Here is an 18,136-nt window from a genome sequence, read left to right as displayed (position 1 = left end):
CATAGTGGTATACTTGTGTCTTGTTTGTTCTGTTGTAAGACAAGATTAGTTTGTTCTTGGGTGAGACTGTTCTGTTCTGAAACACATTCAAGCTTACGTTTCTTGTTCACTGCTTGTTATAGTCTTTTGTATAATGTACAGCCATCACACATATCTCCATGAGACAACAACAGTGATCATCTACTATGACGAACGGTTGGAAATGTGTAAAAATTTGTTTCCTCATATGCGGTAACCGACTGACCATCTCTGGATAGAATATAGCTGGCGTTTATTTACTCTTTGCTCTACACAGATCGATTAAGTCTATATTTCCTTTGCAAACATTTAGATGTGATAAATCATTAAATTCTCTTTCTGCTGTATTATTATTCAGTGTCTTGTCAATTTCTTCAAAAGATTTGAAATATAAATTATTTAAATCGTTAATGTAGATTTGCCAGTTGAACCTATTTTATTTATGTAAAGGCGGTGGCTAAATTTGTCTGTCGATGGCGACACTTTAAACACGAAGAAGTCATAATCTGAGTCGCAGTAGGAAACCCCAAAATCTACAGCAGATTTTAAAATGTTGGTACTATTACATGAAGCATTGGGACTAATGATGAGGGTATTAACATTAGAATCACATATTGTACATTTTAAGCTATGTTTCTTAAATTCAAAGACTGTAACTGAAATATTTTCGTTCTTTCTGGCATTAAAATACCTGCTCCACTTCGATAGTTCAACCCCCCGGTGGATCGCTATCCTTGCCGTGGTCGGGGGGCTTGCATGTCTCAGTGACCCCAAAAGCTATGCCAGCTGGAGCTTCGTCTCCTGGTAAGGTTACCCATGCTGGACAGGTCGAAGGGTAGAGACCAGACTTAAGTGATCCGAACATCTTACGAGTTGCCCGATGTTTTGAATAAAACAGGCTCTCCAACCCGTTGGCCGTGGGTTGCTACCCGTGTCGGTGGTAGACGAGATCCTTGCGGATGAGGGCTGTAGTCAACACTCCTTACGGTCAGAAAATACCCGGACGGACGAGACTATAGTTCAATAAGCTGCTTTGGCTCTGATATAATCTAAACGGGAGGTCGGAAGGACCCGGTCCGATCAATCAGCTGGTCATGTCGAGCCCTTCAGTTAATCTTAAATAATAAGCTTTCTTGTAACAATTTTCATTATATACATATGTATTTAAATTAAGCTATTTATATTTCGGATAACTGAAGAAGGCGATGGCTCATGGGTCAATCAAGTGGTACGCTTTCTATTTCGCTTGATGGATACGCTCTGCTTGAGTATACTATTCTTGGAACATCTGGTGCTTTCCGCAGTGGATCTTGGGTGCTAATTTTGGGGACCAGCTACATTATACTTCGAGCTCGTTTTCAGCATTATCACTTGATCCCAGTTCGCCATGGTAACACACCATTGCCCATGTAGGCACTCTGAGATGGGTGGATGACAAGGATAGTGAATCTTTCTCCTTTCATATGGCAAACAAAAACCAAACTTCTCAATCAGCTTCAACAAAAAAAAAAGAAAATATGATGACTCTTCGCCCTGTCAGGAAGATGATAGTTGGCCCCGATTTATTGTAATAAGGATCAGATGAAAAACCAATTTCCAAAATATCTCCCTTTGTGATTCACAAACAAATTCAAAGCGTCGCTGGTACTGTAAAAAAAGGTCCAAAAATGATTTCAGGCAATTTGTTGATTGAATGTTCCAACAAAAGTCAATCAACAAATTTGCTTACAATGACAAACTTTCCTGTTTCTGCCTCTCCTCACAACAGTTAGAACAGCTGTAAGGGGATCATTCGAGACAGAAGTCAATACCTTGGGGACCTTACCGTGGAAGAAATATGTGAGGAACTTTCAAGCCAAGGTGTAACTGAAGTTGTAAGATTTCAAATGAAAAAGAATGGAAATGTAATAAAATTAAATACATATCTTCTGACCTTTAGAACTCCAACTCCTCCTTCCTCTATTACTTTAGGTTGCTTCGGAATCAGAGTTGACATGTTTATCCCTAACCCAATTCGATCCCTCACTTGTCAAAAGTTTGGTAATGGCACCAAACAATGTCGTGGTACGCAGAGATGTTTCAAGTGTTCTGGCGAAGGACACGAGGGAACAACATGTAGCTCTGAATCTTCAAAATGCGTAAACTGTGGTGAATCCCATTTTTCATGATCTAGGGACTGCCCTGTTTACCTGAAAGAAAAAAATATTATTAAAATTAAAACAGAAAGAAACATCAGTTACCCAGAAGCTAAACAGATAGGTTCTGTTTCGAGTGATCTTCCAGTTTCGTACGCCAGCAAAGTTGGCCGCTCATTCAGTCATGAGAATACACAAACACGCATGACATGGCCAATTGATGCTGCAACTTTTACAATGTTGCCTGTTCAATTAGAAACTTCCGATAAATTAGTTATTCCAAGAAAATCAAAGCCTTCTAAAACCAGTACTCAGTCAACTCAATCTTCCTTACAGAGCTCAATGTCATCACCTTCTAAAAAAGAAAAAAAGAAATCAAGTATGTCAGATGCGGTTGTATAAGACAGTTGGGGCACTGGATCGGTCTGGGATTTTCCCGATAATTCAATCGTCTTAAATAGTCACACTACATCTGCGTCTAATAAAGCGTCTACTAGTTCATCTTCTGCTTCTCGTACAAAGTCTACAAAAGCTCCTTCTCCTCTGCGTTCTCAAGAACAGAAGGGCGTCTCCAAAACGCCAGCAAATGCGTCCTCTCAGAAGTCTTCTGAAAGGAGGTCTCGGGGTGGAGGTCGAGGAGGAGTAACATCAGCTGCGTCTAGTCACAGAGATCAAGGACTCTCCTCACAAAATAGATTTACGATACTGGATGACGAATCAGAAATGGACTGCGAAAGTGTTGTGCCACCCGAAAGATCACAATCGCAGGGTGATCGAAGTAAAAATGCTGGCAAACTCAATAGCATTCGTCCTTCTATTCAAAAACCATGACAGATATCATTCAATGGAATTGCCGAGGTTTTAAAATTGATCTTCTTGAGTTAACGCTTCTAGTTCAGACTTCTATACCTATTGCATTTTGTCTTCAAGAAACTCATTTAAAAGAAAATGATAATGTATTTTTAAAAGGATACAAGATTTATAGCACATTTTCTATGGAGACGAACGTGCGGCAGGCGGACCAACCATTTTTGTGAAGGACAACGTCATTCATAGCACAGTCCAACTCACCACATATCTGCAGGCAGTTGCAATTCGTTTATCATTAGATAAAACAATTACATTATGTTCTATATATATTCCACCTAATTCAAATATAGATAAAGCTAAACTCAAAAACCTTACTGATCAGTTACCTTCACCTTTTATACTTATGGGAGACTTTAATGCCCACAATCCCTTGTGGGGAAGCAAGTCTCATAATGACAAAGGTGAGATCATTGAAGACTTTGTCTCTCAAGAAGGGTTATGCATTTTCAATGATGGATCTAATACTTATCTTCACCCTGGTAACGGGTCTTATTCTGCTATTGATATCACTATTTGCGACCCGTCCACGTTGAAAACTGGACAAGGCGGACTGGCCCTTGTTTGAGAATCTCTGTCGAGCGGAACTTCAATCAAAGATGTTTGAGAGTGTACAAGATCCAATTTTAACTTTTAATACAGTTTTAACGTCAATTGCTGACAGAACAATTCCTAAGACCTCGGCAAATCCAAAACATCCCAGCAAACCATGGTTTGATGATGCTTGTGATCAACCCATAGATGACCGTAAACAATCTGAAAGACGGTTCAATCAACATCCTACTACGGCAAATTTAAGTAATTTCCGTATTTTTCGCGCTAAGGCACGACGGACTTGCAGGCAAGCACAACGAACGTCTTGGAAAAAATTTATCTCGGGAATAACATCTCGCACTCCGATGACAAAAGTATGGAACATGATACAAAAGATTGAAGGTAAAAATTCTAAAGCCACGGTAAAACATTTGAAAGATGGCACTGATTTATTAACATCTGAAAAAGATATTGCCAATAAGCTTGGTGAAACTTTTGCGAAATCTTCTTCGTCTAAAAACTACAGGGAAGATTTTAAAAAAGTTAAAAAGCAAAAAGAAAAAATAAAGTTGAATTTTAAATCGAAAAATGGTGAAAATTATAATAAACTCTTTTCTCTGGAAGAACTTAAGCCATCTCTGTCCAAGGCCCATGATACAGCTTGTGGACCTGATAATATTCAATACCAACTTTTAAAACACTTGCCATATTCCTCGCTTGAATCTCTTTTGCAGCTCATGAATAACATCTTGGAATCTGGTGACTGACCATCAATCTGGAAGCTTGCAACCGTCGTGCCTATTCCGAAACCAAGTAAAGATCACACGGATCCTATTACTCTAGTAACTATCGACCTATTGCTCTTACAGTTGTGTCTGTAAAACACTAGAACGGATGGTCAATGATCGCCTTGTTTGGTTCCTGGAATGAAATGGGCTTTGGGCTTTTAGCCAATATCCAGTGTAGATTCCGACAAGGCCGCAGTACTCTTGATCATCTAGTTCGATTCGAGTCATTTATCCGTAATGGTTTTGCGAAAAATGAACACGTGGTGGCAGTCTTTTTCGATCTTGAAAAGGCATATGACACCACATGGAAGTATGGTATTTTAAAAGATCTTTTTGATATGGTGTTGAAAGGCAATATGCCAAATTTTATTTCAAATTTTCTGTCTAACAGACAATTTAATGTAAGAGTAAATTCAACCATGTCTGATCTGTATGATCAAGAGATGGGTGTCCCTCAGGGGAGTATTTTATCTGTTACATTATTTAGTTTTAAAATTAATAGCCTTGTTGAAGTTTTGAAAAGTAATATTGAAGGTTCATTGTATGTTAATGATTTTTTAATATGTTACAGAGGCAAAAATATGAATAACATTGAAAGAGAATTACAATTATGTCTTGGAAGAATTGAAAAATGGGCTTCGGAAAATGGTTTTAAAATTTGTACTTCAAAAACGGTTGGGATGCATTATTTGTAACAAAAGGAAACTGCATCTTGATCCAGAACTCACTTTGTACGGAAACCCAATTAAAATGGTTGATGAAACCAAATTTCTTGGGCTAGTTTTTGATAAAAAGTTAACCTTTCTACCCCATATCAAAATGTTAAAATCGAGATGCTTAAAAGCATAAGATATTTTAAAGGTTGTTGGCAGCACTGACTGGGGTGCTGATCGCAACATTTTACTTAGTTTATACAGATCTATAGTTAGATCTAAACTAGATTATAGTTCAATAGTGTATGGCTCTGCAAGGAAGTCCTACATGCAGATTCTCGATGCTGTGCATCACCAGGGGTTGCGTTTATGTCTTGGCGCCTTTAAAACCTCACCAGCTGAGAGTCTGTATGTAGAGGCTGACGAGAACTCACTCTCCAACAGACGCTTGAAGCTTGGACTTCAATACGCTGTCAAGCTTAAAGCATATCCAGAAAATCCTGCCTACAACTGTGTTTTTAATCCAATTTATGAAGATATATTTGCAAAACATGAAAATAAAATTCCTCCATTAGGCATTCGTTTAAAACCACACTTAACCACATTTGATTTAAAATCTGTTGCACAAGTTGAAACTTGCAGATGCCCTCCATGGGAACTTCCAAAACCGAAAATGATATTTGACCTCCGTAAATATAAAAAAACGAAACAAACCCTCTTGTAATTCAACAACATTTTGCTGAAATTAAGGAAATGTATTCAGATTTTTCAACTGTTTATACAGATGGATCGAAGGATGGTAACCGAGTTGCGTCTGCTGCTGTCTTTGGAGACAGAGCTGCGACTCTCCGTTTGTCATCTGCCGCATCCATATTTACTGCTGAAGCAAAGGAAATAATTTTAGCTTGAAAATTCATTGCTACTTCAGACAAATCTAAATTTATAATATGTTCTGATTCACTTTCATGCTTACAAGCTATACAACATACTAAAATTAAAAACCCGATAATTCTCAAAATTGTATATGTAATGAGGAATTTAAAAATTCTTCATAAAGAAATAATTTTTCTATGGGTTCCGAGCCATGTTGGAATCAATGGAAACACGTTTGTAGACGAAGAAGAAAAAAATGCTCTGGATGATCCCTTATCTAACTGTGATATACCATATACCGATTTAGATCTAATATTAGAGAATATGTTTTTAATATATTGGAAAATGGATGGAGTAAAAAAGTTGATAATAAATTACATGAAATTAAACCTAACTTAGGTAAACCTTTTAATACTTTGATGTGCAGAAAAGATCAGTGCGTTATTTCTAGATGCCGTATTGGTCATACTAGAATAACACATGAATATCTTCTGAAAAATGAAGAACCGCAAGGAATACCTTGCAACTGCAAGTATACTATTAAACATGTTTTAATCAATTGTATTGACTTTGCTGATATTCGTAGGAAGAATTTCAATGTCAATGATATGTATGATTTATTTGATAGTGTTCTAATTACAAATATTGTTTCATTCTTAAAAGAAGTTGGAATATATTATAAAATATAAAAATGCTGTATGAATTGAAAATGATTTTAATTTTTATCACCTTATCTTAGTGTTGATTTTTATTTGTAAATAAACAATTTTGCTTTAGACTTGAGTTTTAGTATATTGAAGGACCTTTGTCTGATTTTAAAAATATACATTAAATTGTTAAATGTTCGAATAAGCTCTCGCCGCGATATAGCCTTTTTGCGCTAAGGCGGCATAAAGCAAACACCAATCAATCAATCAATCGATAGTTCAATTCTACATGCTGCACTAATAAATTGTTGATACAAAGATTGTTGATAATTTGCAAAGTCCATTGTTTTAGCGATATTTTACCGACACTGCTTTGAAGGAATTATTGAGGAGCTGACTGCTTGGCAATAACTACCAAGTATTATTTTCGGTGTATCTGGGAAGTTCATTCGGGATAATACCAGTTAAGAAGTAATTCCTAGGATTCAACCACATCAGCTGGTGCTCGAAACTGATTCAACTTTCTTATCCCGTTCCCATGCTGTACAGTAAACCACCCATGGACTCTTCCAGTGATTGCCACTTAAGTGAGTCGTTTGAGGAACATACCGTTGTCTGTGCTGATGTGGACCGTAAATGACAATGTTTTGAAATTCTTTCAGATGCCAAATCAAAGAGAATAGTGTCGAACAGTAACTATCTATCATATCGTATTGGATTATGTTTCCAGAGAGGAAAAAACATATCTTATGCTTAGGACCGTTTATTTTGCGCATTTCACGAACTCTGAAACATTAATTGTGGTTACAGGAATAAAGAACTTTTATAATGTGGATTTAAGTATGAAATTTTATGCAACTGTATGTAATATGAGACCTCGTTTATTCCGACATTACTACATGGACTAATTTTCACAGACTGTGCGTTATTTCTAGCCGTTTTAGTTACCCTGGTCTGGTTCTTCTGAGATGGGGCCATTGTTGTGCTGAACACCAATATATAGTACTGAACCAGCCCATGTTCTATATGTACCTTATCACGAATCGATGACGTAATACGCATAATGATACATTCTGACTCTTCACTTTTAACCACATGTATTGATGGTATATTCACATTATTGATTGCATTGATTGTTTATATTATTACTGTATTTTTTGTGTATAACTGCTGTGTCACCTAAATAAATCCTGTTGGGTTTTCATATATTGTTCAGAATAATTGCAGCCGGGCACACAACAATTTTGAAGCATAGTTTGGTGAAATTAGCGAGTGTCGATTCTGGTTACTAATGTAAACATGTGCAACGTAATGCGATTCAAGCGTCTAATTGATTAAAACGTTTCCGACAACCACTTATGGAACACCAGCGATGTCTACAGGAAGAAATATTACGAATGATCCCTATTATAATTCGTTTCACAAACTTGGTTTGTTAAGAATATCTTATATGACTATGAGAAGATGAAGAAATGTGAAGAACCGTACAAATTCATGTATAATTACCCCTGATTGAGTTTAGTTAATCATAATACATAATTCAAATAATTAAATACAACTGTGACAGTAAATGCCTAGAATTCAATTTCGTTTCTGTTGTGTTTTTAATTTTAACAATCCGTGTATGTGAAATACTAAATAGTAGGGCCAATTTAACCTGCATCTATTTCATTCATAGGGTCAAAATCTATAATTTGTTAAATCCTGCTGAAAATTGAATATAAGAGGGTTTATATCATAACTTAAAATATTATTTCACAATTTTACATATCAAATCAATGCAGTGCGACATGTTGATACAAAATTTCAAATTCTACACATTACAATTTTGCATCAAAAGACATCGCTTACCAAAACGAATTGTATAATTGTTGAGACTACATTTGCCTTGGTTCGCTTAAAATTATTACAGATCTGGTGTGCAATGATGTCATGTGACTTCTTTATGTTATAAAACAACGTTATGATCTGTAATTACACATCAATTATTTCTTCGTCATCATCATCTTCTTTTTCATCTGTTCCCTCTCCATCATTTCCTTCATTAAGCGAAGATATCAAATCTGTGTATGTCCTTTAAGACAAGAGGTAAGACTGTAGTCTTTTGAAAGCCTTAATTTATAAAAATCAAATAAATTAAAACTATACATTATAATACATTTCTCTGAAAGTCAAACTTCTGATTTGTTTTACCCAAATATGTAAAAAAAAAAAGGGAGAAAACTTTAACATAATATACACATTAAAACCATTATTGATTATAGTCTTATAAAGTTTCAAAAAGATCAAAATACTATATTGCAGATGAGAAACAACAGGCCTCTCAAAATGAAACTCATCCTCCAAGACTGCGGAGTGAACTATGCCAAAATCTTTAAGAGAGCCACTGGAGTCCCATGTGTTTATTTTCTTGCTTATGCCGGCAACAGTCACTTCAAAATTGATAGACGAATTTGGTTGCGAACCAACAAAGTTCACTACTTCCTGTAAAATAAAATCAATTGTAATCAAACAATTTAGCCAAAAGAGTATTTTTCCAATATATTTCGTTACATTTGTCGACAGTCAAAATATTCGATTCGCCCTTGTGAATAATTACAAATGAAAGAAAGAAAAAAGAATTGAACAATGTCCGTAATGTCGTGTTTTGGTATATGTGAATTCCGCCAACACATATTCCATTAAGTAAATATAGATGTGTTATAAAATTGAGAATGGAAATGGGGAATATGTCAAAGAGACAACACCCCGACCGAAGAGCAGACAACAGCCTTCATGTTCTTTTGCAGATTTTATTTACATCTTCTCAGGTTAAGAGGCAGCAGCCGTTTTATTAAAAGCACACTGTTAGGTTTTGTTTCATCTTCAACTTTCTTTTTGTAGGCTAAAGGTTAAATTTTGTTCAAAATTTTCTACGATTTTTTGAGGTTGGCTTTACCGACTTTTTCTTCTGTCAACGATATTTTGGACAAATTATCCGATGTACTGACTGTTGCTGCTCCATCTGCTTTAAGTTTCCGAATGAATATCTTCCCTATGTAAAGCATAGATAAATGTAAACATAAAGCCTTGTTTAGTCAAATAATATTGATTGATTGATTGTTGGTTGCTTAACGTCCAGTGGCAAATATTTCATGCATATTCAGGACGAGAACAAGTTAACAATAAATACAATAGGTAGGTTCTGTAATAGGGGCTTCCGGGATTAAGGTTGGAGAAATTTAGACTGCCACGGGAAATGAGGGTATATTGGATAGGGACAGAAATTTAGCCTTGCAACAGGTCACCTTCGGACCCCTCAAGAGTTGTTGCAAGGGTTCTTTACGTGCAAAGACCGTGGCACTCTCTTTACACGAGGCATCGGATTTAACGTCCCCATTCTGACCGAACGTGGCTGCAAATTTGTACATCCCGAACAGCCAAACGGACGCCATACTTTAGCAAGGGTTTTACTGCCGGTCGGAGGAAGTCCAATGATGACCATACTTCTATTCCCCAGTCACCCTTGGGGGAAGTCAAATAATAGCATATTAAAATAAAAACAGCATAAAACATTAATTTTAATCCAAAATATTAACGAAAATTTAACTTCATTATAACAGAGAAATATAAACGGCACATGCAGTCTTGAAAACGTATGTTCCGGAAATCAATATTCAATATAAGAGCCACAAACGGATTAGAGCGGCAGCACGGAGACTTCAAAATTAGATACTTAAAAGAGTTTTGCCAAGGGAAACATTGTGATCAATGATCACAACACTTATATAAAAATTCGGACCAGAAAATGAGGAAAAGTATGTTATCTTATTTTGTCGATATATGACATATGCCGAACATCATTTTCAAATATTTGATAAAATGTAAAAATAAGAAGATAAGTCGATGTTTAATGCCTTCACAAGCATTTCTCAGGACTTCGGCAACTTCATATTCAATGTCCTTTATCTTAAACCGGTCTTTGGTGGCTCTTCTAATTGATCCTGCAACTAAGTCCATGAAAAATAATATATTCAATACAAGTAACAACGAAATATACATATTGTCACTATACATATTCAAAACATTTCAGTTAAAACACCCCCAAGGGTAACTGGGGAATAGAAGTATGGTCACCATTGGTCTTCCTCCGACCGGCAGTAAAACCCGTGCTAAAGTGGGGCGTCCGTTTGGCTGTGCGGGATGTACAAATTTGCAGCCACGTCCGGTCAGAATGGGGACGTTAAATCCGATGCCTCGTGTAAAGAGAGTGCCACGCTCTTTGCACGTTAAGAACCCTTGCAACAACTCTTTGAGGGGTCCGTAGGTGACCTGCTGCAAGGCTAAATTTCTGTCCCTATCCAATATACCCTCATTTCCCGTGGTAGTCTAAATTTCTCCGACCTTAATCCCGGACGCCCCTATTACAGAACCTACCTATTGTATTTATTGTTAATTTGTTCTCGTCCTGAATATGCATGAAATATTTGCCACTGGACGTTAAGCAACCAACAATCAATCAATCAATCAGTTAAAACAAATTTCTGCATTTTGGTATTTATAAAATTTACTTCGTTCAGGATAAAAGTAAAAATATATACACATATCAAATACGGGTAATAAGTATGATTGATTGATTGATTGATTGTTGGTTGCTTTACGCCGCATTAGCACAACAAGGCTATATCGCGGCGAGAGCTAATTCGAATATTTTTTACAATTTTAAGCATATTCTTAAAATCAGACAAAAGGTCCTTCAATAAACTAAAATTCTAGATTAAAGCAAATTGATTATTTACAAATAAAAATGAACATTAAGATAACGTGATAAAATTTAAAATCGTTTTAAATATAATAACATTTTTATATTTTAGAATATATTCCAACTTCTTTTAAAAATGAAACAATATTTGTAAATGAAACATTATTAAATATATCATACATATTATTGACATTGAAATGCTTCTTACGAATATCAGCAAAGTCAATACAATTGATTAAAACATGTTTAATAGTATACTTGCAGTTACAAGGTATACATTGTGGTTCTACTTCATTTTTTAAAAGATATTCGTGTGTTATTCTAGTATGACCAATACGACATCTAGAAATAACACACTGATCTTTTCTGCACATAAAATTATTGAAAGGTTTACATAAATTAGGTTTAATTTCATGTAATTTATTACCATCTTTTTTTTTACTCCATTCATTTTTCAATATATTAAAAACATATTCTCTAATATTAGGTTTAAAATCGGTATATGGTATATCACAGTTAGATAATGGGGTCACTCATGGCATTCTTTGCCTCAAGGTCTGCAGCTGTGTTTCCAAGGATTCCAACATGACTCGGCACCCATAGAAATAATATTTCTTTGAGAAGAATTTTTAAATTCCTCATTTCATATAAAATTTTGAGAATTGTTGGGTTTTTAATTTTAGTATTTTGTATAGCTTGTAAGCATGAAAGTGAATCAGAACATATAATAAATTTGGATTTATCTGAAGAAACAATAAATTTCAAAGCCAAAATTATTGCTTCTGCTTCAGCAGTAAAGATCGATGCATCAGATGGCAAACGGAGAGTTGCAGCTCTGTCCCTGAAGACAGCAGCAGATGCAACTCTGTCACCATCTTTTGATCCATCAGTATAGACAGTTGAAAAATCTGAATAATTGGCTTTGATTTCAGCATAGTGTTGCTGAATTAGATTTATAATCAAAAGAAGCTAAATGTGGTTTTAAACGTATACCTAACGGAGGAATTTTATTTTCATGTTTTGCAAAAATATCTTCATAAATTGGATTAAAAACACAGCTGTAGGCAGGATTATCTGAGTAGGCTTTTAGTTTGACAGCATATTGAAGTCCAAGCTTCAAACGTCTGTTAGAGAGTGAGTGCTCATCAGCCTCTACATACAGACTATCAACTGGTGAGGTTTTAAATGCGCCAAGACAGAGACGCAAACCCTGATGATGCACAGCATCGAGAATCTGTATGTAGGACTTCCTTGCAGAGCCATACACTATAGAGCCATAATCTAGTTTAGATCTAACTAGAGATCTATATAAATTAAGTAAAATGTTGCGATCAGCACCCCAGTCGGTGCTGCCGACAACTTTTAAAATATCTAGTGCTTTTAAACATTTCGATTTTAACATTTTGATATGGGGTAGAAAGGTTAACTTTTTATCGAAAATTACCCCAAGAAATTTGGTTTCATCAACCATTTTAATTGGGTTGCCGTACAAAGTGAGTTCTGGATCAAGATGCAATTTCCTTTTGTTACAAAAATGCATCCCGACCGTTTTTGAAGTGGAAAATTTAAACCCATTTTCCGAGGCCCATTTTTCAATTCTTCCAAGACATAACTGTAATTGTCTTTCTATGTTATTCATATTTTTGCCTCTATAACATATTAAAAAGTCATCAACATACAATGAACCTTCAATATTACTTTTTAAAACTTCAACAAGGCTGTTGATTTTAAGACTAAATAATGTAACAGATAAAATACTGCCCTGAGGGACACCCATCTCTTGATCATACAGATCAGACATGGTTGAATTTACTCTAACATTAAATTGTCTGTTAGATAGAAAATTCGAAATAAAATTTGGCATATTGCCTTTCAACCCCATATCAAACAGATCTTTTAAAATACCATACTTCCATGTAGTATCATAGGCTTTTTCTAGATCGAAAAAGACCGACACTACATGTTCATTTTTCGCAAAACCATTACGGACAAATGATTCGAATCGAACAAGATGGTCAAGAGTACTGCGACCTTGGCGGAATCCACACTGGATATTGGCTAAAAGCCCATTGGATTCCAGGAACCAAACAAGGCGATCATTGACCATCCGTTCTAGTGTTTTACAGACACAACTGGTAAGAGCAATTGGCCGATAATTAATAGGATCCGTGTGATCTTTACTTGGTTTTGGAATAGGCACGACGGTTGCAAGCTCTCAGATTGATGGTAAATCACCAGATTCCCAGATGTTATTCATAAGCTGCAAAAGAGCTTCCAGCGAGGAATCTGGCAAGTGTTTTAACAGTTGGTAGTGAATATTATCAGGCCCACAAGCTGTATCATGGGCTTTTGACAGAGATGTTTTAAGTTCTTCAAGGGAAAAGAGTTTATTATAATTTTCACCATTTTTTGATTTAAAGTTTAATTTAATTTTTTCTTTTTGTTTTTTAACTTTTTTAAAATCTTCCCTGTAGTTGTTAGAAGAAGAAGATTTCGCAAAAGTTTCACCAAGCTTGTTGGCAATATCCTTTTCAGATGTTAATAAATCATTGCCATTTTTTAAATGTTTAACTGTGGCTTTAGAATTTTTACCTTTTATCTTTTGTATCATGTTCCATACTTTTGTCATCGGAGTGCGAGATGTTATCTCCGAGACAAATTTCTTCCAAGACGTTCGTCGTGCTTGCCTGCAAGTCCGCCGTGCCTTAGCACGAAAAACACGGAAATTACTCAAGTTTTCCGTCGTTGGTTGTTGATTGAACCGTCTTTCAGATTTTTTACGGTCACCTATTGCTTGATCACAAGCATCATCAAACCATGGTTTGCTGGGATGTTTCGGATTTGCCGAGGTCTTAGGAATAGTTCTGTCAGCAATTGACGTTAAAACTGTATTAAAAGTTAAAATTGGATCTTGTACAGTCTCAAACATCTTTGACTGAAGTTCCGCTTGACAGAGATTCTCAAACAAGGACCAGTCCGCCTTGTCAAGTTTCCAACGTGGTACTCTCTGTTGGGCAGAAGTAAAAAGATGTTCAAGTACTATTGGAAAGTGATCACTTCCACATAGATCATCATGAACACGCCATGAATAATCCAGAAGAAGAGAGGGATCGCAAATAGTGATATCAATAGCAGAATAAGACCCGTTTCCAGGATGAAGATAAGTATTAGATCCATTATTAAAAATGCACAATCCTTCTTGAGAGACAAAGTCCTCAATGATCTTACCTTTGATATTATGAGACTTGCTTCCCCACAAGGGGTTGTGTGCATTGAAGTCGCCCATAAGTATAAATGGTGAGGGTAATTGATCAGTGAGGTTTTTGAGTTTAGCTTTATCTATAATTGAATTGGGTGGAATATATATAGAACATAATGTAATTGTTTTATCTAATGATAAACGAATTGCAACTGCCTGCAGATCCGTGGTGAGTTGGACTGTGCTATGAATGACGTTGTCCTTCACAAAAATGGATGATCCGCCTGCAGCACGTTCATCTACCTTAGAAAATGTGCTATACATGTTGTATCCTTTTAAAGATACATTGTCACTTTCTTTTAAATGAGTTTCTTGAAGACAAAATGCAGTAGGTAAAAATGACTGAACTAGAAGCGTTAACTCGAGAAGATTTATTTTAAGACCTCGGCAATTCCATTGGATGATATTAGTCATGATTTGTTAATAGACGGGCGAATGCTATCGAGTTTGCCAGCATTCTTATTTCGCTCACCCTGAGATTGTAATCTTTCGGGTGGCGGAACACTTTCGATTTCCATTTCTGATTCGTCGTTAAGTGTTGAAAATCTGTTGTGTGAGGAGAGTCGTCGATCTCCAGGACCATGCGCAGCTGGTTTTACTCCGCCTCGACCCCTACCCCGCGACCTCGAATCGGAAGACTTCTGAGAGAATGTATTTGCTGGCTTCTTTGGGACATCCTTCTGTTCTGGAGAACGAAGAGGAGACGGGGCTTTAGAAGACTTTGTACTGGATGCAGAAGATAAACTAGTTTTATTAGATGCAGATGATTGATTGATTGTTGGTTGCTTAACGTCCAGTGGCAAATATTTCATGCATATTCAGGACGAGAACAAGTTCACAATAGATACAATAGGTAGGTTCTGTAATAGATTAAGGGGTCAAGGTCGGAGAAATTTAGACTGCCACGGGAAATGAGGGTATATTGGATAGGGACAGAAATTTAGCCTTGCAACAGGTCACCTACGGACCCCTCAAAGAGTTGTTGCAAGGGTTCTTAACGTGCAAAGAGCATGGCACTCTCTTTACACGAGGCATCGGATTTAACGTCCCCATTCTGACCGGACGTGGCTGCAAATTTGTACATCCCGCACAGCCAAACGGACGCCCCACTTTAGCACGGGTTTTACTGCCGGTCGGAGGAAGACCAATGGTGACCATACTTCTATTCCCCAGTCACCCTTGGGGGGTGATGCAGATGAAGGAGGACTATTGGAGATGGAAGAATCATCTATGTCACTGGGAAGATCCCAGACAGATTCACCGCCCCAACTGTCTGATTTAACTGTATCTTTTTTATTTGAAGTTTTTTTTTCATTTTTTTTAGATGATGACATTGAGCTCTGTAAGGAAGATTGAGTTGACTGAGTACTGGTTTTAGAAGGTGTTGGTTTTCTTGGAATTAATATTTTATCGTTAGGTTCTGTTTCAACAGGCAGCATTGTAAATGTCTCAGCATCAATTGGCCAGGTCATGCGAGTTTGTGTATGCTCGTGACTGAATGAGCGGACAACTTTGCTGGCGTACGATGGTCCGTTCGAAACAAGGAGATCATTCGAAACAGAAGCTATCTGTTTAGCTTCTGGGTAACTGATATTTCTTTCTGTTTTAATTTTGATAATATTTTTTTCTTTAAGGTAAACAGGGCAGTCCCTAGATGATGAAAAATGGGATTCACCACAGTTTACGCATTTAGAAGATTCAGAGCTACAGGTTGTTCCCTCGTGTCCTTCGTCAGAACACTTGAAGCATCTCTGCGTACCACGACATTGTTTGCTTCCATGACCAAACTTTTGACAAGTGAAGCATCGAATTGGGTTAGGGATAAACCTGTCAACTCTGATTCCGAAGCAACCTAAAGTAATAGATGGAGGAGGAGTTGGAGTTCTAAATGTCAAAAGATATGTATTTAATTTGATTATATTTCCATTCTTTTTTATTTGAAATCTAAAAACATCAGTTACACCTTGGCTTGAAAGTTCCTCACAGATTTCTTCCACGGTAAAGTCACCAAGGTATTGACTTCTGTCTCGAATGATCCCCTTACAGCTGTTCAAACTGTTGTGAGGAGAGGCAGAAACAGGAAAGTTTGTAATTGTTGTCAGTGTAAGCAAATTTGTTGATTGACTTTTGTTGGAACATTCAACCAACAAATTGCCTGATCTCATTTTTGAAACTTTTTTTACAGTACCAGCAACGCTTTGAATTTGTTTGTGAATCACAAAGGGAGATATTTTGGAAATTGGTTTTTCATCTGTTCCTTTGATTACAATAAATCTGGGCCAACTGTCATCTTCCTGACAGGGCACTGAATCATCACATTTTCTTTTTTTATGTATTAAAGCTGATTTAGAGGGTTGGTTTTGTTGTGCCATAGGAAATGAGAAAGATTCACCATTCTTGTCATCCACCCACCTCGGAGTGCCTACAAGGGCGATGCTGTGTTTGCTGTGGCGAGCCGGGGTCAAGTGCTAATGCTGAAAACGAACTCCAAGTATAACATGTATATCGTAGCTGGTCCCCAAAATTAGCACCCAAGATCCACTGCGGAAAGCACCAGATGTTCCAAGAATAGTATACTCAAGCAGAGCGTATCCATCAAGCGAAATAGAAAGCGTACCACTTGATTGACCCATGAGCCATCGCCTTCTTCAGTTATCCGAAATATAAATAGCTTAATTTAAAACACATGTGTATATAATGAAAATTGTTACAAGAAAGCTTATTGTTGAGGATTAACTGAAGGGCTCGACATGACCAGCCGATTGATCGAACCGGGTCCATCCGACCTCCCGTTTAGATGATATTGGAGCCAAAACCGGCTGATTGAACTATAGTCTCGTCCGTCCGGGTATTTTCTGACCGTAAGGAGTCTGGCTACAGCCCTCATCCGCAAGGATCTCGTCAACCACCGACACGGGTAGCAACCCACGGCCAACGGGTTGGAGAGCCTATTTTATTCAAAACATCGGGCAACTCGTACGATGTTCGGATCACTTTAGTATGGTCTCTACCCTTCGACCTGTCCAGCATGGGTAACCCTACCAGGAGACGAAGCTCCAACTGACATAGCTCTTGGGGTCACTGAGACACGCAAGACCCCCCGACCACGGCAAGGATAGCGATCCACCGGGGGGGGGAGGGGGGGGGGGGGGGGGGTAATAAGTATGGAATGGGTAACAAAATTTAAGTCTTAGGATGTCAAATTAATCGAATCTAATAGTATTTACTTCGAAATAATATTCATCTAAGATGTGAATCATTTCTCAGGGTTCCCATTAAAAAGAAAACTACTCAATTTCTTATTTATTTTTCATTAGCAACATTTTGAGAAAAAATCAGTGAAAAATCTACTAAATTAACATGTGAAGTAAAAAGATTATTTACCCCCAAGGGTGACTGGGGAATAGAAGTATGGTCACCATTGGTCTTCCTCCGACCGGCAGTAAAATACTTGCCAAAGTGAGGCGTCCGTTTGGCTGTGCGGGATATATAAATTTGCAGACACGTCCGGTCAGAATAGGGACGTTAAATCCGATGTTTCGTGTAAGGAGACTGACACGCTCTTTGCACGTTAAGAACCCTTGCAACAACTCTTTGAGGGGTCCGTAAGTGACCTGTTGC

The sequence above is a fragment of the Mytilus californianus genome, unplaced genomic scaffold (assembly GCF_021869535.1).
Source record: "Mytilus californianus isolate M0D057914Y unplaced genomic scaffold, xbMytCali1.0.p SCAF_23, whole genome shotgun sequence".
NCBI lineage: Eukaryota > Metazoa > Mollusca > Bivalvia > Mytilida > Mytilidae > Mytilus > Mytilus californianus.
This window is presented reverse-complemented; position numbering follows the sequence as displayed.